This window comes from Peromyscus californicus, unplaced genomic scaffold (assembly GCF_007827085.1).
Source record: "Peromyscus californicus insignis strain IS unplaced genomic scaffold, ASM782708v3 Scaffold_20__1_contigs__length_68692818, whole genome shotgun sequence".
NCBI lineage: Eukaryota > Metazoa > Chordata > Mammalia > Rodentia > Cricetidae > Peromyscus > Peromyscus californicus.
In genome coordinates this window covers 45,329,787-45,344,826 of record NW_026294503.1, presented here as the reverse complement: position 1 = coordinate 45,344,826, position 15,040 = coordinate 45,329,787, and the positions used below count along the sequence as shown (strand labels likewise).

The 15,040-nt window shown below is 44.9% G+C and overlaps 1 protein-coding gene and 1 pseudogene across 1 annotated transcript in view; one reads left to right on the top strand and one right to left on the bottom strand.

The window, feature by feature from the left end:
- The window catches only part of Enthd1 (ENTH domain containing 1), a 111,220-nt gene that overhangs the window by 75,120 nt on the left and 21,060 nt on the right, over positions 1-15,040 (top strand). The gene's annotated exons all lie outside the window — the stretch shown is intronic.
- LOC128117197 (heat shock protein HSP 90-alpha-like) lies at positions 11,862-14,097 on the bottom strand (annotated as a pseudogene).

The window sequence follows — 15,040 nt, the reverse complement described above, 5'->3', positions numbered from 1 at the left end:
AGGGAATAACTCCAGAAGGAGGATCTGAGATGTAGGAAGCAGTGATGAGCTTAGGAATTGATAAAGAGTTGGTAAGTGTAGACATTGTTTACAATAATGAAAGCTGAGCAGGAGGTCACTGTGTACCTGGAAGTGACTTCAGAAATGAGTGGTGTTGAGAAGGACGAGGAGAGATTCGCTAAGCATTGTGGGAAAAGAAGGCAAACAAGAGAGGACCAAGTCTCCAGTTCTAAATGGACCAGACCCCTGAATTCTCCAGTGTGGACACCAACAAGAACAAAGACATCTTCCTGGGAGGGGAGACCCTGCTGGAACATTTGGAGACTCAGGAAATTCCTCCTTGGAGCAGAAGCCATCTTGCCTGGTGTTAGGAAGAAGGCAGAGGGGCAGGCTGCAGGCCTTCCGTGTGTGCAGGCTTGTTGGTGGTGCCTCTGCCACTCAGAAGGCTGGTTAGAAAGACACTCAGCACCCATCTGTGAATCACATGAGCAAAAGGCTTAAGGTGACTAAAAAGAAAATTGATCAGTTGAAAAAGAACATTATAACACCTAATTTGTGGTGTTAAAATGAGAACTAATGTGTCAGGTGACCATAACATGCAGCTATTCGAGGACCCTGAAGACTCAGAAGGTCGGTTCATGTTCAAACTTTAGATACCCGGGCCTAAATATGTATGTAAGGATGTGAAAATGGGACTCTTCCGGCCTATCTGATTCTGCTTGAGCTGCTAATAATAAAGTAGACACCAAGATATCAAGTCTCTGTATGGAGACTTTACACAGAGGGAGGAAGGGAGGGGGGAGGGGGGGAGAGAGATTACAGAGGTGCAGTGTGGTGGAAGAGAAAGAATCTAATGAAGAGGCCATGGTCAGGTTCCCTGGGAAGGTGCTGAGTCTCATCTTCCCCCTGAGGCCATTGCCATCATGTGGGGTCTACTTGGAAAGCAGAGAACTCAGAAGAAGGATGTCAGAAGTCTGAGAGGATGTTCCTCCAAGAGATGCCTAGAATAGTGGCATCTACCCCAAGCCTCATTATAACCCCAGACTCATTCCAGCAGTGGAGAGGTGGTCATTGCCTGACTGGACCTTATGAGAGGCTTTGAGGATATTCTTTGCATTGGTGGCCCCAAGGCTAGGAACCTGACTCATGCTGGGTGTTATTGTCAGGATCCAACTGCAGGAGAGGGACAAGGTGGCTGGTGGCTGTGGTAGTGAGCTTCTGTGGCATGGTGAATGGGACTGGCCTGTGCCCCCAGGGTGGGTCAGAACATGGTTGCACCCATGTGGGAGGTGGGTGGGTAAGGGGATCATGATTACCTTGGATCTTGTCTTGGAGGGCAGAGAAAGACACCAGAGGTCACAGAGGAAGGTGCCACCTACAATTAGGTTGTCAACTCAAGCCTCAGAGTCAGTTGTGACTCCTGTCACCTCCTGCTACCTTTGCCTCCAAAGTGGAAACTATATCAGAGTCATGCCGTCACTGGCATCTGGTCCTGCCCACCATCGAGATCTCTATGGTTACTGTAGAAGCCTCTTCCCTGTGGCCTGGCTTCTCCCCTGTGGCCTTTCTTCTACCCCCTTTCCTGCTTGGTCACTCTGCCACAGCCATCTTAGATCACTGATATCCCTGGAATGTGTCAAGCATCTGTAGGGCCTTCTCTCTCACTGGAACATTCCAGACTTCTCTGGTGCTCATGATCTCGTCTCTCACCTCATTTGGTTTGCTGCTCATGTGTCACCCTAGCACCAAGGCCCCTCTGATAGTCCCCACCAGCCTGCCCATTCCCTGGCTCTGCCTCTGCCCCTGAATGGTTTTATTTTCCTCCATGGGATTTATCACTGTCTGACTAGCTAAATATAAATCCTTGTTTAATTATTCATGTCCCCTCCCCCCACCATGTAATCTAAGCTCTGAGGGGGTACAGACTTCATCTTCTTGTGCACTGTCATATTTTTAGTACCTATAATAGTGTGTGACACACCACCTAATAAATATCATTTGAATGAATGAGTGTATGAAATGAAAGGAGCAGAGAGGAGGGGGGCTCGTCAATCTTAAATGCCACAGAAATGTCCTGAGACGGGACTGAAAATTTTCCACTGGATTCAGCAATGAACAGGCCTGTGCCGGCCGCCCAAGGGCAGCTCCACCAGAGAGGAATGGAACCATGCTAGTGTTGTGAGGAGCCGGAGAGCAAAGAAAAAAATGAACTCAATGCAAGCACGATTGCTGCCATTTGTTCCGGTGAGTGGCGCAAGAGGAAGAGGAAGCAGGTGACCAAGGGGCTCTGAGGAGGGATTTAAAGTGGAGGTGACCGGCCTAAAACATGGAACTCTTACATGAGCCAGCAGCAATCACACCTCAGGGAACCTTTTCAAAGGAAGTGAGATTACTGTATGTGGGAGAGATGCGCTCCCATGTTCGCCGCAGCCAACGTGCCCAGTGGAGGAATGGATACAGAAACTGTGGCCCCTGTGCACAATGGAATGCTCTCAGCTTCACAGAACAGGGGTCCCTTGTCCCCTGAAACAGTGCAGCCGAACCTGAAGGGCATTGTGTTAAATGGAATAGGCCAGGACCTATGATTCCACACACGTGAAATCTTCCAAAACAGAACTCATCAGCAGACAGCAGAATGGTGCTTCTGGGGTGTGGAGATGCTGGTCAAAAGTAAAAACGTTTCAGGAAGGAATAGGCTCTGAAGACCCACTGTACAGCATGGAGCCTGGATAAACAGCAATGGAATGCTTGAGGATTTCTAAGGGAGGAGATCTTAAATGTTTTCAAAATGATGAGTATGTGGGGTGGTAGGTTTGTTAGCTAGCCTCATTTAACTTCACATTGTATCTTTTTTTTTTTTTTTTTTTTTTGGTTTTTCGAGACAGGGTTTCTCTGTGTAGCTTTGCGCCTTTTTCCTGGAACTCACTTGGTAGCCCAGGCTGGCCTCGAACTCACAGAGATCCGCCTGGTATCTTTAAACCAAACATCATATCTAAACATCACATCATAGACCATAGACAAACACAGTTCTCATGTGTTGAGCATAGCTTAATAAATATGGATGTGCTGATATGGACAGGGTCAGGGAGCAACTAATGCAAGGCTGAAGCCAGCAAGAAATGCTGACTAGAGGGAGTCTCGGTGAGAGCCACAGGACAAGGAGTGGGCCGAGAGCATTGCTCCTGACCCTCCAGGCTGCCTGCAGCCCAGCTGGTTAGCAGGAGGGGGTGCTCAGTTGACAGTCTGTCGTTCCCTTGTGCTTGGGGCAGAAGATCAACTCCTAAAAGGCAAGTGGGAAAGGTCAGGTTGACAGAGGTGCCTGAAGACAGCAGTGAGGGTTTGGGATTGTGTGGGAGAGGATGAGAGCTAAAAGACCAGCCAAAGAAAAGGCCTCGCCCGTGGCTCCAGACGACTGCAGACCGTGAAGTTACAGTGGCGTGTTTTCTCCAGCTGTGCTCAGGCAGAAGCGCAGGTTCAAGGTAATCTACAACAGTTACAAATCAGAAGGTGCAACGACTTGGAGGAAGATGTCTCAGACCTGGAGTCCCACGCAAGGGAACCATAGTAGAGGGTGGCCTCGGTAGCTTCAACTGTCAACTTGACACAGCCTGGAGTCACCTAAGAAGGAAATCTCAGCTGAGGAGTTGCCTGGGTCAGACTGACCTGTGGGCATGTCTGTGGGGACTTGTCTTGACTGTAATTGATGTAGGAGGGCCCTGCCCACTGTGGGCAGAGAGTCATGAGTTCTCTAAGGAAGCCAGCTGAGCATGACTGCAGTGAGCCAGTAAGCAGCATTCATCCATAGTTCCTGCTTCATGTTTCAGCTTGACTTCCTGCCTTGACTTCCCTCAGGGACAGACTGTGATGTAGAAGTGTAAGCCAAATAAACCATTTCCTCCTCTGTGAAATTAGAACAAGCTTCACTCCACCAGAGGGAGAACTTGGAGAGGAGCCCTCCCAGGGCCACAATAGCCAAAGCAGCCACCACCAGCAGAGGGACAGTGACAGTGACCAGCAGAGGGACAGTGACAGACATCATCTTCTCTGTGCTCTGTGTATCCTGACACCCATAGGACAGAACACGGGACAAGAGGAGATTAAAGCAGACCTGAGGATGAGTCGGGAAAGGAGGGAGCGGTGGTGAGGGCCCAGGTGCACGTGGGGATCGCGGAGAGACCGGCCGGCCTGCACTGGTCAGGCCCATGAGACTGAAGGAGCCAAGCGCCCATCAGTGATGCTGGACTCACACCCAGCCTGCCATGTCTCTCTTAAACTAGCTACTAGATTTCTCTCCTGTTGACTCTGCAACCATCTTCCAGCTCTCTATTTCCTGATTCATTAACATTTCTTCCAGAATTTTAGGTACTATATTTGGGTTTTTAATGAAATCTGCTTAGTGTAGGTTTTATAATCCCTTACTTTTCACTCATCTTTCAGAAAGAATTTTTTCTTCTTAGCCAGTGTATCTCATATTTTATTTCCATGCTTAACAATTCCAGTGACTGAAGTCTTTTCTGGCTTTTGCCTCCTCAGTACAACAGTCTATCTGAAAAGTGGTATTTCGTGAATGAAAATATGTAGAGGGTGCTGTGATGAGACAGAATAAGCAAAACATAGATAAGTTACAGAATCGTGCTGCAAACCATTCAAGAAAAATGTGAGCAGAGAGCTGTAGGATCCAGGACCATGCAGCAGTCTCTGTCTAGGGGAAGGGATGGTTTGCATTGTCTCTAGAAATGAGCAAGGTGATCCCAGAGGGACATGATCTCGGGAAAATGTTGATGGTTTTAATGGGGGTCTTCTTGGCTTATTTTGAATAAACACACAGTCATGCTTCATAAAAAGTAGCATTTCTTCTTCATCCACAATGTAAATGGTATTTAAAGGCTGGTTGCTGTGCAGTGGACCTACCCAAGATTTGCTGTTGAAGTAAAAAAAGTTAATTATTGGTGTGCATGCTTAATTTTGAAAATGTTGGGGTTATCCTCCTGTGTCTTAACCTTCATTCTTTGCATCTCAGATGCCACCTGCTGAGAACCAGTGGGCACAGGCCTTGCACCATGCCTGAGGTCTGCAAGAGGAGGGCTTGCTCAGGTTCTGATCACTTCCGGGCAGAGCTGTGGCAAGAGCTATGTGGTTTACTGCCTTGGCTGGCTCCTAATGACAGCCCTCCCTACCTGGTAGTGAGACCCTTGGGCGGGGCACAGTTTAAACTATTTCGTAGTTTAAAGGTGTTTTCATTCTGGCTAGAATTCAACCTCTCACCTAATTTAGTCTAACTTTCCACTCTTCTGGAGTCATTGTTGGCTTGTCATTGTAAGTCTAGGGGGCTCCACCACCTATGCCTTTGTGCACCTGCTTATCTCATGGGGCCTGGTGTGTGCTCCAGCACAGGATGACCTTTACATGGCAGATAGCAGCTTCCATTTCACCAGCGCCCTAGAGACACAGATGCTGAGATGGGCGGGCAGTGATCCCCAGCTCACAAAGGCCTTTCACCCTCCTTTTCTGTAGCTGCAGTCTAGTGAGGGAAAGTGTGGTTTTTATTACTGGGGGAACCTTAGCTACGACATAAAACTTAGTAATGAGCACTCTGTGCCAATTTTATAATCCATTCATTACAATCCATTTCCATGGCATGAAAGCTGTCAGCTGCTCTACTTGAAGATGCTTTTTTCAAAGTCCTTTTCTGTGGGTCCCTATTTTGGTCCTCCTGTTAGAATGGGGCTACTCTGCCAACTCATTCTGAAAGAACCAGTCCATATATTTGTGAGTCTCGGGGCTCCTGCTTTGAACATGTCTCTTCTTTCATATTTGGTCGTAGTTGCAACACAGTTGAATGCGATCATGCAACTATTTCGCACTTAGCACAGACCCTAAGAAACTGGTAGCTGTTCAGATTTGTAATTATTTAGGATTTTGTGCGTGCACCACAAGAAAAAAAACACTACAATTTTTTGTGTCATGCATATGATTTAACTTTACATGCAATATCCATTTTAGGTTAATGACCTGCCTATTTTAAACCAATACATTAGTAAGCAATTTAAATCATTTCTGTGTTAATAATTTGTAACTGTGGCCTCTTAGCAAAATGACCTCATTATAATCTTCACATCCTATTTCCTCTGATTAACTTAATTACTAAAAGGGGAAAAATCCTTCAGTTATGCCTTTTTAAACTCCAGAAAGCTGTATCTTGGCATCCATCTTCGGGCATGCCTGCCAGCTCTCTCCTTTGTAGCTGTAATTGGATCCTATGCGTCAGACCAACAAGAGAATGAAGCACAGTGCTGCCTCTGTTGGACCAGAACGCCCATTATTAGATTTATAATAACAAATACATAATAACACGCAATGATTATAGTCCCTAGAACAAGCCCATGGAATTGCTGAAAAATAAAAGAGGAGTCACATGGGGTGTTCCTGTCTGTCGGCAAAGTTTCTTCACTCCAAACCAAACTGAAGTCTCTGTCAGAATGATCTCGTACTTGTGAATTAGCCAGACCACTCCTGACCCACTGAGCAGGCTGGTCTCTTTGGCATGGAAGCTATTGCTGTTTTCTGGCTTCAGGCATGTTCATGTTGGTCTGTGTGGAAATCGCAGCCCAGTTTCTTCCACAGAGAACGTGCTGCTTCCTGAAGGATAATTATCAAGCCTAGGACGACACGCCTTTCAGGGTCCCATTTTGTATTGATCAGGTATATTGGCAGGTGACTAAGGCGAGCTGGTGCCGTCTCATGATTTAATACTGAGCCTCCTATTGAGGAGTCAGCTGGATAGATGCTTGAAAGAAAGCTCTGACATTCAGGTTTAAATTGAAAGAAAATGAGAAACCAGATAAAGCCAGCCAGCCAAATTAATTCACTCAGAACTCCTCCCTGCTATTTCAGTGGAATTCACAGAAATTCTCTCCTGGAAAAGGTTGGGAAGCCTTCTGGAACAATCACATTGGTGTTTGCAGTGTATGCGTTCACATATTTGTGTTCCAATATAGAAAGGCAGTACCGATGTCATACTCCATCGGAGCCCTCATATTCTTGAGAGCTTTAAAAAAACATCCATGAGTGCTGTTCGTTCGTCATGTGTTCATCTTCCCGAAAACCCTCTTCCCAGGAGATGATGAGCAGGCTCAGACACATATGGACCAGCTTGATCCTGCTCACATGCCCTGCATCTCACAGATGAACAAAGTGATCCTGAGGAAAGTCTGGGTCATGTAGCAGTTATGGACACAAGCACACATCCTAGGCATGGGATTGTTAGTGAAGAACAACCTTATGGGTACAGCTGGATCTGCCAACTTTCACAGTCCCTTCTTCAGTTCCCCAAGGCAGAAGAATATTGAATTCATGAGTCTGGCATCTATTCCTCTGCCCTTGAATCCTGTGTGGTCTGAATAAGCCCCTGGATCTCTAGGTATCTCCCTGTGTCTCAAAAGACTACATCAAGATATCCTCTCTTCCTTCTCCTGGATCCACAGATGAATTGATTTTAGTGACCAGATCTTTGGGACAGCAATGACTATCAGACACTCTGCCAGTTGCCTGTGGGTTGAACAGCAATGACTATCAGCTTCGACAGGGTTTGTGCTCTGCAGGGTATCACTGTACTAGAGGTAACAGGAAATTAGACTGAGTTAGAAACAACACATTTGTTTAGTGCTGTGATCCCTGAGCTAAGGATACTGCTGGACACATCCTCATACTTAATACGTGTTTGTCAAATGAATAGATACATTTGGAATAATGAGATTGGCTAAAGAAAAGTCAGTATTCATACAGCATTCATTATGCAATAATGAGTAAGGAAAACAGATTCATTTTAACTTGAAAGGTTAAAAATGTTTTTCATCAAGAAATTGGATTGGGCCCTGAAGAATGAAATCATCTTTGTCAGAGTGGAAAGAGTCCTGCAGGCTGAGGCATGCCCATGAGCAAAAGCATAGACCCATCTGAGGGGTACCAACCTGGAAGGTGGCAGTCCCTGGCTAGACGTAAGGAGGGGAGAGAATTTTAGGCAAAAGGAACAGCTGGGTGGAGACTTAGCACCAAGAGGGGTGTGGAATGTGAAGACAGGAAAGCGTTGCTGGGCCCCACTTTTACTAGGGTAGTGATGGAGACCCAGCAAGAGGGGTAAATTCATGCAGAGCCGTAAACTGTGTTAGATAGTTTGAGGACCAGGCATTCTGGAGGGTTGTGTGGAGTGGACCAAGTGAGCAGATGGGAAGATCCAAAATAACCCAAGTGCTGGGGAAGTTTATGACCACGTCAGTAGTGGAAAATTAGAGATCAGGGACAGGTCAGGATGGTGAATCTCCCCAAAGGAGCAGCCGAACTCAGCAGAGACCGGGGTTAAAAATGTGTGAATGAGCCGGGCGGTGGTGGCGCACGCCTTTAATCCCAGCACTCGGGAGGCAGAGCCAGGCGGATCTCTGTGAGTTCGAGGCCAGCCTGGGCTACCAAGTGAGTTCCAGGAGAGGCGCAAAGCTACACAGAGAAACCCTGTCTCGAAAAACAAAAACAAAAACAAAAAAAAATGTGTGAATGGATTGCAAACAGACCATCCTACTTGTAGCTGAAGTCTAGCAGTAAATGATACTTTATTATAGATCAGAAAAGTGAAGTGTTGAGGATGTACTGCCTAGATTTCAGAGGAAAAGAGGGCTGGAGAAGAAGGCGAGGCGGTTGCCTGGAGAACAGGAGAGCAAAGTTCCCTCAAGGTGACTAAGAAACAAGCTTCCAAAAGTGTCCCATGATTTCTGTTTCCTTCCTCCCAACTCCTGCCTGACAGTGAAGAGGTCCCACAGCCCTGGCTTTTTCCTGTCTCTCTGCTGAAGCACCCCTCCACCCCACCCCACCCCCCACACACACACTAAAAACTAATAACACTGAGTGGCTTGTGCCTGTCCTGCTGTTCCAGCCTTCTTCCTTTGCTGAAGTTCCATTAGCTCGGGCACTTGCCCGTCTTTCTCCTCCGCTCTGACTTTTTACTGTATTTGTATTGCTGGATGATTGGCCTACTTAGTGTCTCTCCGGAGCCTGTATAGAGCCCAGAGTAAAGAGTAGGTATCAGTTAGCCAGCCCTTTCTCTCCCTTCATTGCCCACTCCTTTCTTTCCCCTGTTCCTTCCTTGTTAATTTTCATGATACTCAGTATCAAACACAGAACTTTCCTTGTACTAGACAAACACTCAATTGCTGAGCTGAACCCCAGCCCCAACAGTTGTTGGACTGAGCATTCTTGATTTTAGGTTTCACATACAGCATGCTTTGATGGCCAGGATCAGCATGTAAAGCTGATGTCAGGGAAAGGCACATTAGGGACCACTTAAATTTAGCAGACACTTGTGTTCCTTCCCTGTGCAAAAGCATCCTGTAGGCTGTAAGGTCAGAGTGCAGGAACCTCACATATGATCAGTGCTATAGTGTATGTAATTAAGTAAAATATTGAGTTCATGGAAGTATGTTTTATCATTTCGGAAAAGGCATGGATTAGGGTGGAGTGCTATCCATTAGAAATAGCTTTTAGAAGCAGTAATTGTTTGAGATGGCTCTTGGGGGGTTGGTAGGATTTAAACGAGTGAAGCAGGAGGGTGTTGGCTGGTGGGCAAGATGCAGGGATCAGGAGGCCTGGGTTGGTCTGAAAATGCAGCACAGCCTGGCTGTGGGTCATTTTCTGGTAAGTAAGCCATGAAGAGCAGCCTTCAGAACCCATGGAGTGTGGAGTTGGTCACTAGCATAGGAAGGGACGTCCACATACAAACTATAAATAACTAAAGCAGTGATTACAGAGAATCGATTTGGCAAGTTTCACAGAAGGGGGGGTGTGTGTGGAATTGGGCTGACAGCAGAGAAAACCAAGGCAGCTTTGTTCCGGAATCTTCAGAACGCTTTCATTTTCTGTTCAAGTAAACACTTTTCTTTTTAAGATAATGTGCTATGCATTTGAAATCATTTTCCCAAGCATTCTGCCAACTGAGCTGTATCCCTAGCCCCTGTCATCAGGTCTGGGGATACATCAGTTCAATTCCCGACACAGCTAAAAAAAAACCACTTACTAGTTTTAATAAAAGTCCAAGCAACCAGTTTGCAGTTTATTCTTCCTAGACTATCAGGAAAGGGGTTAATAAAAATAGAAGGCCTTTAGTCTAACTAGTGATGTTGAATTTTTAATTAATTAATTTATTTATTTGTTTATTTTGGTTCTTTGAGATAGGTATCATGTAGCTCAAACTGGCCTTGAACTCTCCATGTAACTAGCCTTGAACTCTTGATTTTCCTGCCTCCACCTCCCAGGCAGAGCTTACACCGTGAGCCTCTCAGCGAATTCCTCTCATCAGACCCTGCCATCTCATTGAATTCTTAAGCTTGTGTTTAATTTTAAGCTTTTGTACTAAGTATTAACATGGCATCTCGAGTCTTCACCCACGACAATGCTGATATTTGGGTCGAGTGTTCTTAGGACATTTTCATGGGAAAGCCATTGTCATCCTGGGCTGTCCTATTTTACATGTCACTGAATTTTAAAGTGATTTCATTACATAAAGAGCAAAATACTTTTCTCAAGTATAATGGAGAATCAAGGGAAATAGTTAACTAAAATTCCCTTTAAGGAGTACTTTAAAGCAAATATAGTAACATACACATGCATTCTGGAATATCATGAATCTAGTTTCCTACTAGGGTATATTAGTGCTTCTAACACAGCCTTTTACCAACTAAATATAACTGGGTCATATGCAAATTAGTAATATTTCAGAAGAGGTTATTTTCATCTACCAATTTTCTGTTTCCTTTTATTGTTATTAAGTTGTTAAACTATGTTAAATTTAGAAAAACAAAAGCATTACCTTCTCTTTGGTTCTTGTGTCTGGATTTTTCCTTCCATTGAAAAGACATTGTTTGAGTACATCCTCCAGGACTGGCACCGTTGGGTGCTGGGACACAGAGAACTCAAGGTAACTCTTAGTATCCTGGGACAAGGCTTGACTGAACAAAGTATTGTAGTTGTTCATCAGGCTCCAGTCTTTGGTAGCAGAGGCCATAATAGACAAGGCCTAGACAGAAGGATCAGGGCAGGCATTGGAGAAGTGGTACTTGAATTGAATTTTCAAAGATAGAAGCCAGATACTACAGTAGAAAGCTGGAATCCCAGGATTCAAGAGACAGAGGTAGGAGGATCCTGAATTCTAGGCCAGCCTCAACTATAGAGTCAGACATTGTCTCAAAACTCTAAAAAGGAAAAAATTAAAAATGAAAAGATTTGATGACTAGAATAAGTGTGATTCCTGATAGAAAGCAAAATAAATTTCTCTCTCTATATATATATATATATATATATGTGTGTGTGTGTGTGTGTGTGTGTGTGTGTGTGTGTGTGTAATTTGTATTTACCTTTTAAAGCAGAATGTGGCTGGGTACTGTATTTCCATTCACATGCCTTATTGAGTTACAAGACCTAGAGAAGCTTCGGTTTTGTTCTTGCTACTTTACTTTGGAAAACAAGCCACATGGGGACTTATTAAGTTGTTTCAGCTTGTGTTCTTACCTCTAAGACTAGTACATGCAGAATTAACTACAGGAATGAAAAACTTAAAAAGTACATTCTAGTTTATATTCAAGGCATCTTAACAGTTTTTTTCCCTTTTAAACATGAAGCTATATCTTAGGACACTTCAGTGACAGATGTTTGGTCTACTAAGGAATCCAGCTCGACAGCTTAAATAGTTCCGATTGCTTACCTTTTGTTTTAAAACAAATGTTCTCCCAACCTATTGAAACAAGCTGACAGTACCAGAGTCTAAGAAGCAGAAAGAAATCTTATCTTCTCCTTAGTTTTCATGTGGCACAGATACCACATTAAATGTTACCCAAACCCTGAAGCTGTGTCGTCAGAAGGACTGTAGGAAGCACTGAGCACGTGGTTCTCCTGATGAAGCTCAGTTGCTTCTTCATGAGCACTGGGTTGCCATCTCCTTCGAGGAGTGGCATTTCTTCAGCTACAGCAGCACTGGTATTGTCTGAAATGGGATCTTCTTCATCAGTTCCTAGACAAGGCTTGATCATCCTGTAGATCCTGTCAGCATGTGTCTAGGGATCTTCCAGACTGAAGCCGGAAGACAAGAGTGTAGCTCATACACCAAGATGACCACCCGATCCTTCACAGACTTGTCATTCTTGTCAGCCTCTGCCTTTTGCCTGAAGGTTTCAGTAGTGGGGCGGTCAGGGTTTATCTCCAGGCCTTTCTTTGCTGCCCTGTAACCTCTCATTGAGTTGTCTTTGCAGGCTGGAGCTCCCATGATTCTCTCCATGTTTGTGGTCCACCAGTACGTGCTGTGACGATACCACATGGGGATTTCACCGATCACTTTGGCCTTCTCAGCCTTCCCCTCTAAGATTTCTTTTATAATTTTGTAGAAGTTTTCAAACTTTGTCTTTCTCTTCCTGTTTTCTTTTTCTCTTCTTCATCTTCTGGAAGTCCCAGTCCTTCTTTGGTACCTGACACTAAGGTCTTGCCCTCAGAATCCTTCAGCTGTGACACTATATTCATTGATGGGCTCAGTCAGTCAGATCACTTCTAAGCCATGCTGTTGAACAAAGGCCGAGTTAGCTACTTGGTCCTGGGCTCAGCTGTGATAAAATGGATGTGCTTCTGGTTCCTCCATTCTGGGGCAGTAGTCTGGGGAGAAACCTCCTCATCCCCAGAAGAAGATGTGTGCCATCACAACAGCTCTGAAAGGTTCTTCCGATTCTGAGAGTCTTCATGAATTCCAAGCTTTGTATTTTTTAAGAACTGTTCATCAAACTTTTTGTTGTTCTTTTCATCTTCTGCCAGTTCAGTGGATAATTCAAGCATTTCTTGACCGAATTCTTTCCGATAACTTTCAAATTTTTGCTCTGCTGCAATATTTCATGGGAAATACTTAGAGGGAGACCCTAGGAATCCACCACCCCTCTAATGAAATTCAGATACTTGGGGGGTGAGAAGAGGGAAGAGGGGGATCTGTGGTTGGTATGTAAAGTGAATAGAAAATTTCTTCATAAAAAAATGAAAGAAAAAAAAGAAATTCAGATACTCAGGGACTAACTCCTCACAGTTAGCCATGATGAAAACTCTGTACGTACAGTTTGATGCTGTTCTTTTTCTTCCTGTTTCCAAACAGATCAAAAGGAGCGTGTCTTGGGACAAAAAGAAGGGCTCAGACTTCCAATTGTCCTTCAACAGAATTACTGCTGGATGTTCTTCCCAGTCATTGGCTAAGCTCTTGCAGAGCTCTCCATAGTCCCCATTAGCAATGTCACCAGGGGTTCCGATCCCAACAGGCTTTGTTTTATTTAGTGTTTCTTGATCCATGTACTCCTCCTTCTTCTCCTTCTCCCTATCCTTTTCCTCTTTCTCACTGGAACCAGCATCTTCTACTTCTTTTTTTCTTTCTCTTCCTCTTTCTCTCCTCCTTCTGCAGCCTCAGCATCACCGACTTCCTTATCACGTTCCTTCTCCACAAAGAGAGTCACGGAGTAGCCATTAAGCTGAGAATGTTCCTTCACCACTTCCTTTATTCTCCTTTCCTCCAAATACTCGGCTTGCTCTTCTTTCAGATGTAAGATAACCTTTGTTCCATGGCCACGGGTTCACCTGGTCAGTCCTCACTGGAATGATGCCCCTGCTGAGGATCCCCGGGCATACTGCTCATCATCATGCTTGGTGATCAGTCACTTTCTCAGCAAGCAAATCCACAGAGTAAAAAGCCACACCAAACTGGTCAGCCATAGAGATGTGTGCACCAGCCTGCAAGGCCTTCATGAAGGCTTGGGTGCCAGACTGGGCAGTAGTGCCAAGGTTATGGATCAAGTCAGCCTTGGCCATTCCAGTTCCAGTATCAGTTTGATCTTGTTTGTTGGGAATGAGATTAATGTGCAGCTCCTTCCCAGAGTAGTTTACCAGGGTCTGTCACACTCTCATCTCTGATCTTACCCAGAGCATCTAATGAATTTGAAATATCTCTTCATTCAAATAGAAAATATTGATGACCAAGGACGTTAACTAGAAAATTTTTGCCTTAAAGGCCAAAGTCCTAACCTCTTCCTCCTCCATTGGCCGGTCTGAGTTTCCTCGGGCATCTTTGCTGAGTGACCACACAAACCTCAACTAGCTGCACCAAGACACTGAAGCAACTAACATACATTTCTTGAACTTTCTACTTATGAGTAAATACCAGAAGGTTTTCTCCAGCCTCTGGAGGTGCTGAGAGCCTGCATGGGTGCATTCTGAAGTACCATATGGTGTGCTTTGTGATGTGTACAATTGCCTAACAGCGAACTCCACAGACTGTATCTTCCTTCCTGGTGGATGTGCCAGAGAATACACACACCCCTCTCACTGTGGTATGATTCCAGTTTCAAGAACCCGATCTCTTAAGAAACAATTTTTTCTTCCATATTCAGATTAGAATGAAACTCTCTGAGAACAGTCCCTCACACTGAGGGTTGGGAGCCAGGCCCATCTGGAAAGTCAGTCCAGATGTGTGGGTTCACCAGAGGTTTGGGTTTCTTACACTACTTCAGCCCCTTCTGGTCATGCCACCTGGTCTGTCCCAGGCTCTCCTGGTGCTTTGGTCTATTCGTGGCTACTTAGTGACAAGATGGACAGAAACTTTGCCTTGTAGTAACCATCAGAACAGCTCTGTAAAAAAATGTGTTGTCCTCCACACAGACAAAAGATTCATTAAAATGATGCTGCCCCTGAGGTGCTTCTGAATGTGCCTCCTGGGAGGAGACAGCTTTCATTCCAGGAGAGATGAGGGTTCCATAAGGGTAGAATGATGTATATTTTGTCTAGTTTAGTGTGTAAAGGATGAAGGTTTGAAGGTACTAGAAATAGAGTGGCTCAGAGACAGATCAGTGGATGAAGGGAGAAATGTTTAAAGGGAAGTTATTTGAAATTTCCTGTGCCTTGTGGTTTAGTGCCTTTGAGAGAGGCAGCCACCAAATGACTAAGGCATCAGTTATAGCCTGGGGGTACTTGAAATAGAACATAC